Source organism: Nomascus leucogenys, chromosome 16 (assembly GCF_006542625.1).
Source record: "Nomascus leucogenys isolate Asia chromosome 16, Asia_NLE_v1, whole genome shotgun sequence".
Taxonomy (NCBI): Eukaryota; Metazoa; Chordata; class Mammalia; order Primates; family Hylobatidae; genus Nomascus; species Nomascus leucogenys.
The window spans coordinates 11,697,616-11,713,490 of NC_044396.1; the positions used below are offsets into that span (position 1 = coordinate 11,697,616).

General features: G+C 40.9%; 1 long non-coding RNA gene across 1 annotated transcript; it reads left to right on the top strand.

The window, feature by feature from the left end:
• Window positions 1-433: 433 nt before the first annotated feature.
• LOC105737651 lies at window positions 434-15,210 on the top strand. Its single transcript, XR_001113338.2, has 3 exons — window positions 434-699; window positions 1,031-1,108; window positions 14,841-15,210. It is a non-coding gene; the product is annotated as an uncharacterized LOC105737651 (long non-coding RNA).
• Window positions 15,211-15,875: the final 665 nt, after the last annotated feature.

Sequence of the window (15,875 nt, forward strand, 5' to 3'; positions counted from 1 at the left end):
TCCTTTTCCTTCTCAGGGAATTATCCAAGATTTGTAGCCAGCAGTGTCTGCCATATTTGCTCTCAGTCCTTAGTCACACGCCCATATATGGAAATCTTTATCACATAGTCCCTGGCTAGGACATTTTATAGGAAGTGTTTAGTGTATTGTGGTCTTTATAACTAAGTTATTCTAAGGATAAAATGGCAGCAATAGGCATGACTATGTGTGTGTGTGTCTGTGTACGTGTCTGTGTGTGTGTTTAGCCTTTGGAGCTGCAAAACATATTTGACAAGTTTAAAGTCAAGGGTTTATCCCCCTCAGTAGTTCTTGTATAGCAAAGTGAATTTTTGCTATTTAGAAAGGAATCTTCTTCACTTTTGCCTAGAAGTAAAGTTGAAAGGCATGCTGGGATATTTTCCTCATAATAAGGGATTTCAACCCCTCCACATTTGGACATGTTCCCTACTTAGGCAGCCACAGCACAGAGACAGAATTAGTCACAAGGTTAGTCCAGCTTAAATAAGCAGAAGTCAAGTTAATGCTTCACAGATTGGTCTTTTAGCAGATGCTCTGCCCTTTTGAGGAATGCAAGGGGCAAATGTGAGCTCTTAAGGATATTTTACATTTACGCAATGAGTTACGCTGTTCAAAAAACTTTCTCGTCTTTCTGCCCTTGTGCAACATAATTTCTCTTACCAGAAACCTGAGGCTCCAAAGGTAAGTCATTTGCTTGAGAAACACAGCTAATACCACTTTGCATTCAGAAACCCCCAGCAGCTACTACTGCATGAGTGATCAAGTCCAAACTCCTTAGGACAAAAGCGAAGGTTTCAGAAACATTTAACAACCATTTATACACATAAGTACCTGTAGTTAGGCACCATGAGGGGTGAAACCAAATAAGATGAATTCTTAGAGAGCTGTAATAGAAAGGAGGAAATCTGTCATCATACAAATAATTAATTGCAATAAGTGTCTTAGTTGGCTCAGGCTGCTGTAACAAAATACCATAGACTGGGTGGCTTAAAAAACAATTTATTTCTCCCAGTTCTGGAGGCTGGAAGTCCAGGGTCAAGGTAACAGTGGATTCATTTCCTGGTGAGGACCCTCTTCCTGGTTTGTACATGTAAGTGGCCGCTGTCTTGCTGTCTTGCTGTTTCCTCGTGTGGTTTTTTTCCTGGGTGAGTGCACTGACGACAGAGAGAGAGAGAGAGAGAATCTATTTTCCTCTTTTTATTGTTTATTTACTTATTTTTTTGAGACAGAGTCTCACTCTGTTGCCCAGACTGGAGTGCAGTGGCGCGATCTTGGCTCACTGTAACCTCTGCCTCCTGGTTCAAGTGAGTCTCCTGCCTCAGCCTCCCAAGTAGCTAGGATTACAGGCACCCGCCACCAAGCCCAGCTAATTTTTGTATTTTTAGTAGAGACGGGGTTTCACCATGTTGGCCAGGCTGACCTCAAACTCCTGACCTCGGGTGATCCACTCACCTTGGCTTCCCAAAGTGCTGGGATTACAGGCATGAGCCACCGTGCCCGGCCTATTTTCCTTTTCTTATAAGGGCACTGTTTCTCTCATGAGAATTCTCACCCTCATGACCTCATCTAAACCTAATACTCCCAAAGGCTTTACCTCTAGATACTATTACGTTGGGAGTTAGGGCCTCAACGTATGAATTTTCAGAGGACATAAACATTCAGCCCATAGCAATAAGCAAGTGACTGGGGAAGAGTGGTCTGGGATTGAGCACTGTTGAGGTAAAACTATCTTTAAAAATCATGTTCTTCCCTATCGTCTCTCCCCATGGACTTGATCCAGGGTCTGTGAATAGCTTCATCCTGCAACTAGTGATGCATCAGAGCAAAAAAAGAGGCAGGACATAATGCAGCACTTAGGAAGGAGGACGTGTGTGCGATCATCATCAGACTTCCACTTATAGGTTAAAAGAGAAGTGAGAGTTGTAGCTGTGGGTGAGGCCAGGGTAGGGGAAGGAGGAAGCTGGGGGGGGGCTGGCAGGGAAGACCAACACTATGTCATGGACGACATCCCTGGAAGGTATTTCCCAAATTTCCTTCCAAGAAGATGGTCTGCTTGTGCATTATTACTGACATTTTGGACCCAGATTATGTGTCTTTTTTCAGAGATATTTGATTGCTTGAGCCCTTCTCCATAGCCAGATCATCTCCAGGGTCAGTGAGATAGTTAACATATTATAAGTGATATTGACTTCCCCCTGGACGTGATAAGAGGTCTCCTTTTGTGTAAGCAGCACAGGTTCTGTGAGTTCGGCCTGTCTGCAGTTAAAGTCTAGTACAGGCCTGGGGATGAGTGTATTTGCTTTGCTGAGTAATTGACTCCAGACACATTTTGCCTGTACAGAGACCTGAAGTGGACATGTGACTGTGTTCGAGATAAAACAAACAAAGAGAACAGCCTTGGGTGACCAGTGGCATGGAGTCCAGCCAGATAAACACCCTCTGGGTATACCCAATGCCAATTTTGGTGTGGGGACCCTTTTGCCCATTGTCCTGCATGGGCTTCAAGAGTCCCAGCAACCATTGGGAAATAATTAAATCACCTTATACGATTGTTCTTGGAAGTAAAATGCTAAGAAATGTTTGTACAGGTCAATCAAGTCAACACAGCAGGAAGCAGAGTTAGCTGCTTTCTTTTAAAGGGGCCTAGCACTGTGTTCTGCTTTCCTCTCTTCTTCCCTCCTTTCGTGACTTCCTTCCACTTCAGTTGAACATCTACTATGTGCTGGTACTGCCTTAAGCACAGGGAGTACATAAATGATGAAAGCATGGCCTGGCATTTGTCCTCTTTTATTCTGTGAATATTTATTTTATGTGCCAGCCACTATGCCATGTACTAGGCATGCTGCATGGAACAGGAAATGCAGATTCTGCATTGTCAGGATACAGGATAGTGGTAATAGTGTTGAGTAAGTAATTAAGAGTGTCTCGAAAGTCATAGAACAGAGTTCCATGAGGATGTATAACAGAAGGGCCTAATTGAGTTTATGGAATCAAACAGCTCCTCATCTGAAAAGGACCATGGAGAAAGTGCTTAAAACATGCTTTTACCTAAGTGAGCTCTATTTTAAATTCATATTCTATCTTCCTAAAGTTAAGACAATCATATGACTTTTTAAAAATTTATTCAATTCAATTATATTGATTACATGAGTCAAGCAACCAGTTTAATAAGTGAATTAGTTGGTCAAGATTTAGGTAGATTTAGTCTTTGGATGATTGATCTTTTGAGATATGCCTCAAAAGATCAAACTCAGATTCAAACTTCCTAAGTTCATATGGCAAGTTAGGCAGAATTCTAAGACGAGCTCCAATATTCCCACTCTCCTCTTCCCTGGTGTACACATTCTCCCAGTTATTTAATCCAACTCTAAGCTAGGTACCATGAAGAGATTTTGCAGATGTAGTTAAGGTGCCAAATCAACTGACCTTAAGGTGGGAGGAGTATCTGGGGAGCAGCAGGTGCTGATCTAATCAGCCAAGCTCTTAAAAAGGACTAGGCTCTTGCTGGTAAAAGAGATTCGAAGATTCGAAGTGTGAAATAAATTTGACACTGGGGCCAGGGTGGGGGATTCTCCATAGCTGGATTTGAAGAGGAATATGAAGGGCCTTTAGGAGCTGAGAGCAGCCCCTGGCTGATAGCCAACAAAGAAATGAGGGCCTCAGTCCTACGACCTCAAGGAAGTGAATGCTGCCATGACCACATGAGCTTGGAAGATGACCCTGAGCTCTCAATGAGAAAAAAAAAACAAACCTTGCCAACACTTTTAGCCTTGTGAGATCCTAAGTAGAGAACACAGCCACGCCGTGCACAGCCTTCTGAACTATGGCACTGTGAACTAATAGGCGAGCATTGTTTTAAGCCTCTAAGTTTGTGGCAATTTGAGACACAGCAATAGAAAACAAATACAGCTGCTATTCTGTTTCCCTCTCAGTATGGATGTCTCTATTGCTTCCAATATGACTCAAATCCTCTTGATTAAAAAGACTGGACATGTGACCACGTTGGCAAATCATATCTCTCACCTCTGAGCATGATGACTGGGTGTTGGGATTGTGACCTAAGCTGTGCCACCAGTGTCCTTACCTGTGAATTATTAAAGATGAGCTTAAGGAAGAATGCTAACTTCCCCAGGAATGTGAGCCCAGAGCTGCCCGTATCCATGACTCCACTAACATGATGAAACCGATTTGAACACTGAAACCCAAAGAGCATGGAGAGTCCTGACAGTGTTCGAGACCCTGCATTCATTGTCTTTTGGCCACCTGAACCCATGCCCTTCCAGCGACTTGGTCATATGAACGAAGGCTTCTCCTTTTGATTTGAGCCAGGTCATACTGAGCTTCTATTGCATGCAGCCAGAGAGGTCTGAAGAATAAAGCTAGAGAGAAGTAAAAAACTGTGAGCTGGAAGACACCAGTTCTGCTTATCAGACATTATCAAGACATGAAAGTGTCTCCTTGCACGTAACCTGAGTTTTGTATTTTGTTCTTATAAATCAGTGCTGAAGGACATCAAATGATAGCAAAAACAAACACTAGCTCAATCCTATTATTAGGGCTTGCAGGGATTTTAGATGCTATCTGGTCAAGGGCCCTAATTTTCTATGTGTAGAAGCTCAGGCCCAGAAAGGAGGAGCAGCTAGTTAGGTAACAAGGTGGTCATTCCAGAATTATTGGGTAAAACTGACCCAGGTTGAATGAAAAATGATGCTCTCTGTATCTAATCCATTTTCTTCTGCTTTCCATGATTACTTGGGTCTTCCATCATTCTAGTGTCTTTTTCTCAGCTTTTCTAAAATTGTGTCTACTGAGCACTGTGACTCTCACGATCCCTACAATATATTTTCAACCTAGAATCTCCAGTTTCTGAAACTCTGGTGGTATCTCAGTTTGTCAGAATGATTTCTACTTGATTCTACTAAAACTGGTGTAAAACTGTGTCCTGTTGTACATACTGCAAGAAGCTATCCTGGGCACAACTTACCTTTGTGATGATTGTATAAGGATGAATTCATAAATGATTATCTCCCTTGAATACAAATGTAAGTTGTTTCCATAGATACCTGTTTGCAAAGATTAATTAGATAAACGTTTTCCAATGCCTGGTTGAATTACACTTCTGACATATCAAATTGTGAACATCTTACTCCATTTGAACATGGAATTACAGAGTAGAAGATCTGGAAGAGGGCCTTAGGGATCACCAGATTCAATCTCTCATGGATCAGAGAAGGACAATGGGCTCCAAAGAGCGGGAAGGCCTTGGTCAAGGTCAGAGCCTATTTTAAAAATCAATAGGCCGCCTATTGTGCTTTTAAATGAGATGAACTCACAAACATCTTTTCTTAAAATTTGCCTTTTCTGCATGTATATAAACAAAAGTAGCAAAAAATATAAAATTTAAAGATTTGTCCACCACCTGGATTTCGGAGCAACTAGGGAAAAATCTGTTTCCAGGATTAAGAACAATCTTACCAATGAGATAATAAAATAACCTATTTGTTATTAATTTTAAAACAAGTAATTGAAAGAGCAGCATTTTTTCTTTATAAAAATTGATATACATTTATTTAAAAATATTTGGAAAACTGTAAGCTGTAGAAAGAAGGAGAAGAAATTGCTTATATTTGCACTACCCAACAAAACCAATTTTTAACATTTTTGGTGATTTTTCTTCAATCTTATTCTGTATGAATAGAAAGTCTATGAGGATGGCAGTCATAAACATTTTCCCACGTTATTACATCTTTTTTATAAATATCTACTAAGCACATGTGGTATGTTTTTCTTTAGCAGCTAACTACTCTATTACGGGAATGCTGTTTTTAAAATAACCTTACAAGGATCATCTTCATGTATAAATATATTTTTCCATATTTAGGAGTATTCTCTTATTCCTTATAAATGGAATTTCTGGATCTGTTTTATAATAGGTGCATAGCTCAATTGACAGACATTAAAAGAATTAAATAAGTAGGTTAATCAGAATGAGCCAGGTGTGCTGTGGTAACAAGCAGCAGTATTATCTCAATGACCTAACAAAAAATAAAAATATGCTTCTTAGTTATGGGAATTCATTTTTGGGCTCAGGTTACTGTCTGAAGCTGCCGTCCTCATATGGGGACTTAGCAGTCCGGACTGTTCAGTGCTTTGGTTCCACCGTCTCAACCAAGCCTCCTCTCCGATTACATCTTTACGGGAAGGTTCCTAAATACTCACTCATACCCCGTAGGCGGAACTTGTTACACAGCCCTGTCTGCCTTCAAGGCGGTGGGATTGGGTGGGAAAGCGTGGTCCACCCATGCACCAGAAGGAGGTGAGCACTTAAAGTTTCTACCACATCACAGTTCATGTTGTTGACAAATTGCTTTTCACAATTCGCATGCCCATCAATTTGCATGAGAAAGTCCTTTTCACTACATGCATTTACTATACTCATTGCATATTACTCCTTTAAAAAAAGCTTTGCTACAGTGATGGGCAAAAATATTTAATTTTTATCCCTTTGATTACCTCAAGGTCAACTTTTTAATTAATTAATTAATTCATTCATTCATTGAATCAATCATTCAACAAATACAGTTATGCGGCAATGATGAATTGGATATGTGGTGGTGGTCCCACATGATTACAAGGGAGCAAACAACTTTAACCTCAGTGTGGATGAGGATGACATTGAAGAGCCTCTAGATGTGAGTCCTGAGGAACTGACAGAGTTGTGAGAGCTGGAACAGGAGCTCAGAGCTTAAAGAAGAGTGAAGAGAAAAGGAAACTGCAGAAGAAAAAGAAAAAACCCTGAGAAAATTCACTGTCAAGGGTTTGGCAGAAGCCTTTGTAGACCTCAACAACTCAGAAAGTTTGAAACCATGGACCCTAACACTGAAAGGTTTTCATTAGTAGAGAGAAGTGTTCATGATGCATTATCTACTTACAAGCAAATCTATGATGAATAAAAAGAAATAAATCAAGCATTCTTTTCTTTTCTGAAAAGAGTGACACCTCCTCAAGAACAGCTCCAGGCAGGTCCTTCAGGAGGTACTCCAGAAGAAGGCATTGTTTTCATAGATGACAGCTCCATGTGTGTTATTACCTCTTCAGTCCTCCCAGTGGGACAAACTGGAGAGGTAGAAGACAGTGATACTGATGATCCTGACATTGTGTAGGCCTAGGCTAATATGTGTGATTGTGTTTTAGTTTTTAACAAAAGTGTTTAAAAAGTGAAAAATAAAAATCTGCGAAAGTAGAAGAAGCTTATAGAATAAGGATATTAAAAAGAAATATTTTGGGGCCAGGTGCGGTGGCTCACGCCTGTAATCCTAGCACTTTGGGAGGCCGAGTCGGGTGGATCACGAGTTTAGGAGATCGAGACCATCCTGGCTAACATGGTGAAACCCCATCTCTACTAAAAATACAAACAATTAGCCGGGCGTAGTGGCGGGCACCTGTAGTCCCAGCTACTTGGGAGGCTGAGGCAGGAGAATGACGTGAACCAGGGAGGTGGAGCTTGTAGTGAGCAGAGATCGCACCACCGGACTCTAGCCTGGACCACAGAGCGAGACTCCATTTCAAAAAAAAAAAAAAGAAATATTTTTGTTCAGCTGTACAATGTGTGTTTAAGCCAAATATCTACAAAATAATCAAAACATTAAAAAATTTAAGAAGTTTATAAAGTAAAAATGTTACAGTGAGCTAAAGTTAATTCAGTATTGAAGAAAGAAAACTATTTTTTATAAATGTAGTGCCGTCTAAGTGTACAGTGTTTATAAGGTGGACAGTTGTGTCCTAAGCTTTCACATTCAATCACCACTCACTCACTGACTCACCCAGAGTAACTTCCAGTCCTGCAAGCTCCATTTATGGTAAGTGACCTATACAGGACAGGGTGTGCCATTTTTTAACATTTTATGTTGTATTTTTACTGTTTTGTGTTTGAATATGTTCAGATACACAAATACTTACCATTGTGTAATAATTGCCCACAGTATTCAGTAGGGTAACATGCTGTACAGGTTTGTGGCCTAAGAGTGATAAAACCATACCATATGGCCTAGGAGTGGAGTAGGCAATACCATCTAGGTTTGTATATGCACACCCTATGATATTCACACAATGACAAAATTGCCCAAGGAAAGCATTTCCATTGTTAGGTGGCACGTGACTGTGTTTACTTAACAGGTGAACCAGGCACTGACCCAGGTATTAGGTCTCTAATAGTGGACACATACACATGGCCCCTTTCCCCATGGGCTTTATGATCATTGACTAGTTATGGTGCCTCTTTTATGAATTGTCTGTAAATATCCTTGCATGTTTGCGTTTAGGGTTCTTTGCATTTTTGTTATTGAGTTACTTCAGCTCTTTATAAAGAAAAGATAGCAGCTCTTTTTTGCATTCACTGCAAACTTTTTTTCAGTTTGCCTTTTAATCTAAATTTTGGTGATGTTTTCCCTTTTTTACAGATTTTTAAAATTATCTATTCAAATTTCTTGGTCTTTTCCCCTTAGATTTCTCTCCTTACTTTTAATCTTAGGAAATACTAAAAATGGTTATTTCTGAGTTTTTTACAATTTTTCTCTTGCTAAAAATCACCTTGTGAGAAAACACACACCTACACTCACATATGTGTGTGTATGTAGATAGATATTTTTAGAGAGAGAGAGAGAAGGACAGAGTGGTGAGAGAGAGAGAGAGAGAAGGAAATAGAGAGATGGAAAGAGAGAGGAGGGAGAGAATTCAGTGGATAATTCAATTCAAGACTCTTTATGCAGGTTTTGAACCTAAAAACCACTTTAGCAATCCCAGTGCCTGCCTACCTCTCCTGTTTGCTGAGTCATCTCCGCTCTTGGGGTTCCCAGATAGAAGGTGCTATGGAAGGTGCTTATAGTCCTTACAGCACTACAGAAGGTGCTGTAAGGACTAGACAAAAGAATAACACATGGTCTGTCCTTCTAGTCTGTAAAATCACATGCACAACTACACAGGCACATGCACACAGAGTTCATTAGTTCAAGGCTGTGTGGGGTAAGAAACAAGTGAGTTGTGTAGACTGGATGGACTCCAAACTTTTCATTTTGCAACCCCATTAGTTAAAAACATGTTGTGCAAGCACTTTCAATATATATTTCATAGAACTCAAGACACTATCAATTGTGCATTACATCATTACATTATATAGCATGAAGAAAGAAAAATATCCCCGCCAAATTGTGACATAGCCTTTCTGTAGGTATTGGTTGTAAAATGCATCTCAATATGAGAGACGTTAAAATGTGAAACAATGTGTGTCTCAAAACTGATAAACAATGATCATATACTTCTAAACAAATATATCCTTTTAAAAGCATACACAAAAATGGGAGTTTTGAAAGGTTGAAGTTTTATAAGCGAAAGTTTAATACCTTCCTGTTGCACCCCAAAGGACCACTACAGACACCCCACTCTGGAGGCCACTGGCATAGACAGAGGTCCTGTGTGGGCCCAGAAGAGTGAGGGGCTCTTAGCTGAGTCTGTGTGGCTCTGGGGAAGTGGATGAGCATTTCAGAAGAAGTGTCCAAAAACAGAAACAGGGAAAGCATCCGAGTGATGTTAGGGGACAGTGAAGCCAAGGGGCCAGAAGTGACTATGGTTCTCAGCCTCAGTGTTAGGGCGAATGACAGAAGTAGGGTAGCCAGGCAAGCTACTCTCTGGGAGAAAGATAAACAACTTAGGGAAACAGCGGCATGTAAATGGAGCTAACTTGAACTGGGTAAGCAGATGACAGCTGGGCACTGTATTTAATGTCAGCATAGACAAAGAGCAACACAAGATTTGGGTAGGTGCCACTTAAGGCTGATCTTACAAGTCAGACGTGCGGTGGCTCTAACAGAAGTCACGAGTGCATGGCTCAAGATATCTCCCCTACTGACGGTCACAATTTCTCCTTTGAAGATTAATCCCTTTCAGTTAAAGGACTGAAGACTCCAATTAAAATGCAATTACCCCCAACAGAGGTAACCAACATATTTTTCTTGTGAGAGGACAGGTTGCTGAGAGGAAGGCACTAAAGAAATATAGTGTGAAAGCTGGAGGTGGATTCTTCTGGTATTCCAGAAGCTGGATAATTCTGGAATACTGGATTCTTCTGGAATGCTTGTCCACTTCCCCAGAGCCACACAGACTCAGCTAAGAGCCCCCTCACTTTTCTGGGCCCAAACAGGACCTCTGTCTATGCCTGTGGCCTCCAGGGTGGGGTGTCTGCAGTGATCCTTTGGGGTGCAACAGGAAGGCATTGAACTTTTGCTTATAAAATTTCAACCTTTTCAAACTCCCATTTTTGTGTATGCTTTTAAGAGGACATAATATATTTATTTAGAAGCATATGATCATTTTTTATCAGTTCTGAGACACACATTGTTTCACATTTTAACATCTCTCATATTGGAATACATTTTACAATCAATACCTACGAAAGCCTATGTCACAATTTGATTGGCAGGGATATTTTTCTTTCTTCATGCTATATAATGTGATGATGTAATGCACAACTGATAGTGTCTTGAATTCTATGAAATATATATTGAAAGTGCTTGCACAACATGTTTTTAACTAATGGGGTTGCAAAATGAAAAGTTTGGAGTCCATCCAGTCTACACAACTCACTTGTTTCTTATCATACACAGCCTTGAACTAATGAACTCTGCATGTGTGTGCGCCTGTGTAGTTGTGCATGTGACATTTTAAACTTGAAGGACAGACCACACATTTTTTTTCTGTTTAGTCCTTACAGCACCTTCCATAGTCTAGGCCAGCAGTTCTCAACACTATCAGACCTAACACCCCTTTTATAGCTAATATTTTATAATGTCCTTTTTACTATCTTAAAATGAAATTCACAAATAAGTTTTTTTAAAAGCCCATATTGTATTAGTTGGGTTCCCCTTATTGCTAAAACAAATGCACCCTAATATATTTAATAGCTTAAATGCAATAAAAGTTTATTTCTAGCTCTCATGATAGGACTGAGCGGATAAATAATGGGCAGGGAGTTGGAACAGACATGGAGGCGTGCACCTGGGAGGTTTCCATGGGCCAGGCCTGGAAGTGGCATGTGCCACTTCTGCTCAGGGGCCATTGGCTAGGACTCAAGCACATGACCACACCTGCCTGCAAGGGTAGATGGGAAATAGAATCTAGTTGGGGAACCAGGAGAGAGAGTGGAACATGGATTTTGGTGGGCATCTAGCAGTTTCTGCCACAAATATAATGCCTTGTTATAAAAGAGAAATAAAATAATTTACAATAAAATAATATGATTTTCATTATATATACCCTTAGGATAGTCACACTAGAAGACATGAGTCAAATGCTTTCACTCGTAAGGAGAATGATGTGAATGTGAAGGCCTTAAGTGCAGTTTAAGAGTGGCATGTTATATTAGTGACTAACATATCCTTCCCTATTTTACTATTACTATCCAACAGTGGTATTTTTTTTTTTTTTTACTAGTAATGAGAGTTCCTGAAATAGTGAACAATGCTTAGTAAAATTCTGAACAAAGCATAATCTTTCTTTAATTTATACAGCTGACACATTATGGGAAAATCCGGTGCATATTAGAACTCTGCAACAAATGCTTTGTATTTATATGTAAAATCAAATTGGGCTCTAGGCTCAGATAATTATAAAGTTTTTTTTTTTTTTTTTTGCCTCCAGGAATATCAAATGGGTCACTAGTAGGCCCTAAGGGATGAGGGAGAATCCATTGTGCAAAACTTTTCTGGATATTGCAGGATGTCTGGCAACCCCAGCACCCTCTTGCTAAATGCCAGTAGTACCCTCCCCATGTACACAAATCACTGTGACAACCACATACACCTCCACAATTTTCCAAAGCATCCCCATGGAGTCGTACTGCTTCCACTGAGAACCACTGGTCTTAATAAATGCTTGTCCAATTCACTCTTGGGTACTTGAAGAAATGGATAAACAAACTGATTCACTAATCCTGGCATATTGCTATTAAGCAAAGAATATGAATATATTTGGAATGTCAGCCTTATGCTATGCTAGGTGATTTTACATAACTATCTCATTTAATCCTCATAAGAATCTTGCAAGATATTATAAACTTGAAGGACAGACCACACATCTTTCTAATGAATGAAATGGGGGTCTTGGAGGTGAAGTAGCATGTCTGTAATTACATGGTGGGTAAGTATGTGGGAAGCTGGGATTGAAATCTGGTCCTGACTCCAGAATCCATGGTAAATTTCCACCATTATTAGGATGACCATATGTCTCCATTTAAGTCTACTTTCCTGCATTTAAGTCTACTGTCCTGGAGTAATGATTATTAGCACTCCCTTTCACTCTCCAAAGAGTCCCAGTCTGGAGAGTAAATTACATGGCCACCGTAAATATTATATGCTGCTATTGTCATCAGTATTTATTGCACAGGAAGGTCAAGAGAGAGGGAAAAAAAGTAATACTATTCTTTCTCAGACATCAGTGGATGACTGGGGAGGCGGAATGGGTTTTCTCTTCCCCGTTTATCACCTGTGCACTTCTCAAATCATCCATGGAGATTTGTATCTGTTTATCTCCTGGAAAAACAATTTTTAAACAGTAGGAAAATAAACAGTTTCTAGATATTCAATCTTTTACTATCAAACAGGGTGTTGTCCTTTACCTGCAAATAAGATATGCTGTCTCCTGAGAAAGACTAAGTACTCTTAAATCTGAGAAACAGCTGAAGATAGCATAGGAAGCTGAACTGAGACACGCTGAGCACAGTGATGCATTGATGCTTGCTTGCTTGCTTTTGATGAGCTGGTCACATTCTTGAAGTTAGGAAGAAATCCTCCCTTTAGATATTTAAGTTAGAAGCCTATCTCTATCAGCTCCTGATTCTGACAGTTTTCAAACAATTGCTTTAAACAAGTCACAGTTTTAGACATGTCACATGCAATGTTCAGTCTCAGAGTTACGGGAAAGTACCAGAAAAAATTCACAGGGTAATTTCAACACCCAAATGCTGTCTCCGCCACCTTTCCCATCTCATTCCTGTCAATGCTTTTCTCCCTCCACTCTGCCCTGCCATCCCCCCACCTTTTGTTTCAGCTCCTTGTGGCGTTTGGTGTTTCCCCTCCCAATCTGCAGCCAGGGTCAGCACTGGTGGGGAAAAGTGGGTCAGATTGCCCTCTGTCTCCTGGTACTGAGCACTCCTATGTTGGTTCAAACACAGAACCAACTGAAACTCACGCAGGCCTTCCCCAGCGTGGTGATCTGAGGAATTTCTTGAAAAGGAAGTAACCTAGTGGTCAGCTGCCCCTTCTTGGTTTCCCACCAAGAGCTCTAATAGAAAGAGTCCTGGTGGAGATGCTGAGCCTGACCCCGTTGAGGGCCTATTGGAAGATGTGTCTTAGAACTAGGTGGCGCAGGGCAGAGAGGGAGCTTCTGGGCTGTTCCTGGTTTATCCATGCACCATTGCGAAGCTTGGGGATGATGCTTAGCAAAGAGCACAGCATTCCATTGAAGGCTCATAATAAAATTATAAAATTTAAAAAATAATAATGGTTGAATTGGGCTTAAGTAATACTGTCCTGTTGTAATTGTTTCCTTCAGCTTCAGTTCTATTTAGAAAAAAAGAAATCACCTCAGAAGCTGATACAAATTATTAAAATTTCCCTCTCTTCAAGTCTCCGTAGCAGAGTAGAAGGCACGGAAACTGTCAAAAGACATCTGAAACCTTAAAGGATAAGTACGAAATAATCCCTCTAAGGGTGGATATTGACCGCTTCTGTTGTATAAAGACAGATTGTTCTGCTGAGGCCACAGGCAATACACTCCATAAATGCTATCTTTTCTCCCTCCCACATCCATAGCAGATTGTGTTAATTGATCACCTACTCTTTCTGGCTAATTCTCAATAGAATATTTCAGGGAGAAACTGATGAAAGTTGGCAAAGGAGATGAAAGCTGTTTTCCTTTCTGACCTAGAGTAAGCCCACAATGAGGTAGACATTCCCAGAATTTATCACCCAAGGAAGTTATAGTATTTGATACAGGAATTTGGAATCTTGGAGAATGGACCTTAGACCACCATGAGAAGGACCTCCTAATTTTCTCTCACCCCATCAGTCTGTCTTGAGAAGTCTAGCTATGCTGGAATACTACCAGCTGGGAAGGGATTAATGTGGAGATATGCCGGGAGGTAGGTAGGGAGGCCCTGGAGAGGAACGCAAGCTCAAGATGAGTACTTTACATTTTGGAAGCCAGATTTCTTACAAGTAGCTCTTTGGGTCTGCTTTCTCTGCTGATATCCCAGAGCCTTAAGCAAAGTTGATCTATTCATTCATCCAACAAACAATTATTGGGCATCTATCCTATGGCAGTCACTGAGCTATGATCTAGAATATGAGGATGAATGACACAGATACAATCTGAGGATGATAAACCAGTTACAGCTATTTTTAATCTTAGTGGTAAGGGCTTTGAGTGGCAAAACGTGGACAGAAATGCTGGGGTGACACAGCAGGGGAGCCCAGTGTTCCAGTTAAGAGGTATCTGTTCTTCAACTTGATTTCACTGGATGGACTGGGCACAGAGAGAAGAATTATGGGCAGGGCTTGGGCAGGAAGATTAAAGAGGTAGCTACTCCCCCAAGAGTCGGGTCCCTGAGATCCAGGTACCTTATTCACATAAAGGCTCTTTTCTTCCACTGCCAACCTTGGAGTTTGATTTTTTTATAGGGTTTGATTTTTTTATAGCGGGTCATGGAAGCTAAAACCTTGGCAAAGAGCAATCTGTGATCTGCTATTGTGTTTTTCTATGCCCGTCCACAGGTGATTCCTAGAAGTCTCCATTTTGAAGTTCTCGTGTCCTTTGACCAAGCATCCAGCACATCCTCACAACACTCCAAAGCCACTTTGAAGACTCTCTTCAAAGCAGTTCTTACTGTTGATACCACCACCATTGTTCCTGACACATGAAGCAGGAGGACCCAAGGCCAGAGGTCATGGTGGAGAGATGAGCAGATAGTCCTCAAAGGCAGACAGGCCTGGGGCTGGAGAGGAATTCCCTAATAGTTGTTATAAATGGAGATATGACAGGTGTGAACAAACAACCTAGGACTGGAAGAAAGAAGAGGGAGGAGTCAGGTAGAGATAGTACTGGGAGTGGATGCCTGGGCTGTGTAGGGACATAAAGGGCCTTAAAGAGGGCTTAGGGAGCAGATCTGAGAGGAAGAGAATGAAGGAAGGTAAGGAATTCAGTCTTTGGCATTCTGATATGTTGTGAGGGCTGGGGGTGGTGACAGACTAGATTCAGGGAACCTGAGGGCTGGGTGTTGGTTTGTGTTCTTGAAATTACTTCCTCAGGATTTCACATCTAACCAAGTATTAACAATCATTTACTAAATAAATATTGTTCTGTCCCTGGATGGGCAGATGGGAGTGTTATGCCTGCCCCTCCCCATCCCCCACCAAAAAAATAACAAAGACAGTTCAATTCATGACCCCAAGGCTGTCACAATTCAGACTAAGAAGTGCCCTGAGAGCCTGGTGGGATCATGTTGGTGCACAGACTCAGTACCCAGGAGATCTGAGTGGCCAAGGAACACCCAGAGCTCCTGCCTCCTATAAGTCCAAGGCTGAGCATAGCAAAGTATGGAGAGGGAAGGGTCTTCTAACACTGAAGTACGTAGGAGCAGACTTTTCAGTAAGAAGAAAAGTCCCAGAAATTCAGATTAGATTATAAACAAATTATAAAGCGATAAGCTGGCTGAAACAATAATATTCAAATTAGTTCAATTCAGCAAGTACATATGAGTGCTCCTGTGTGCCCATGCTGGGCTAGTCTACTTGAGGGAATGGACACAG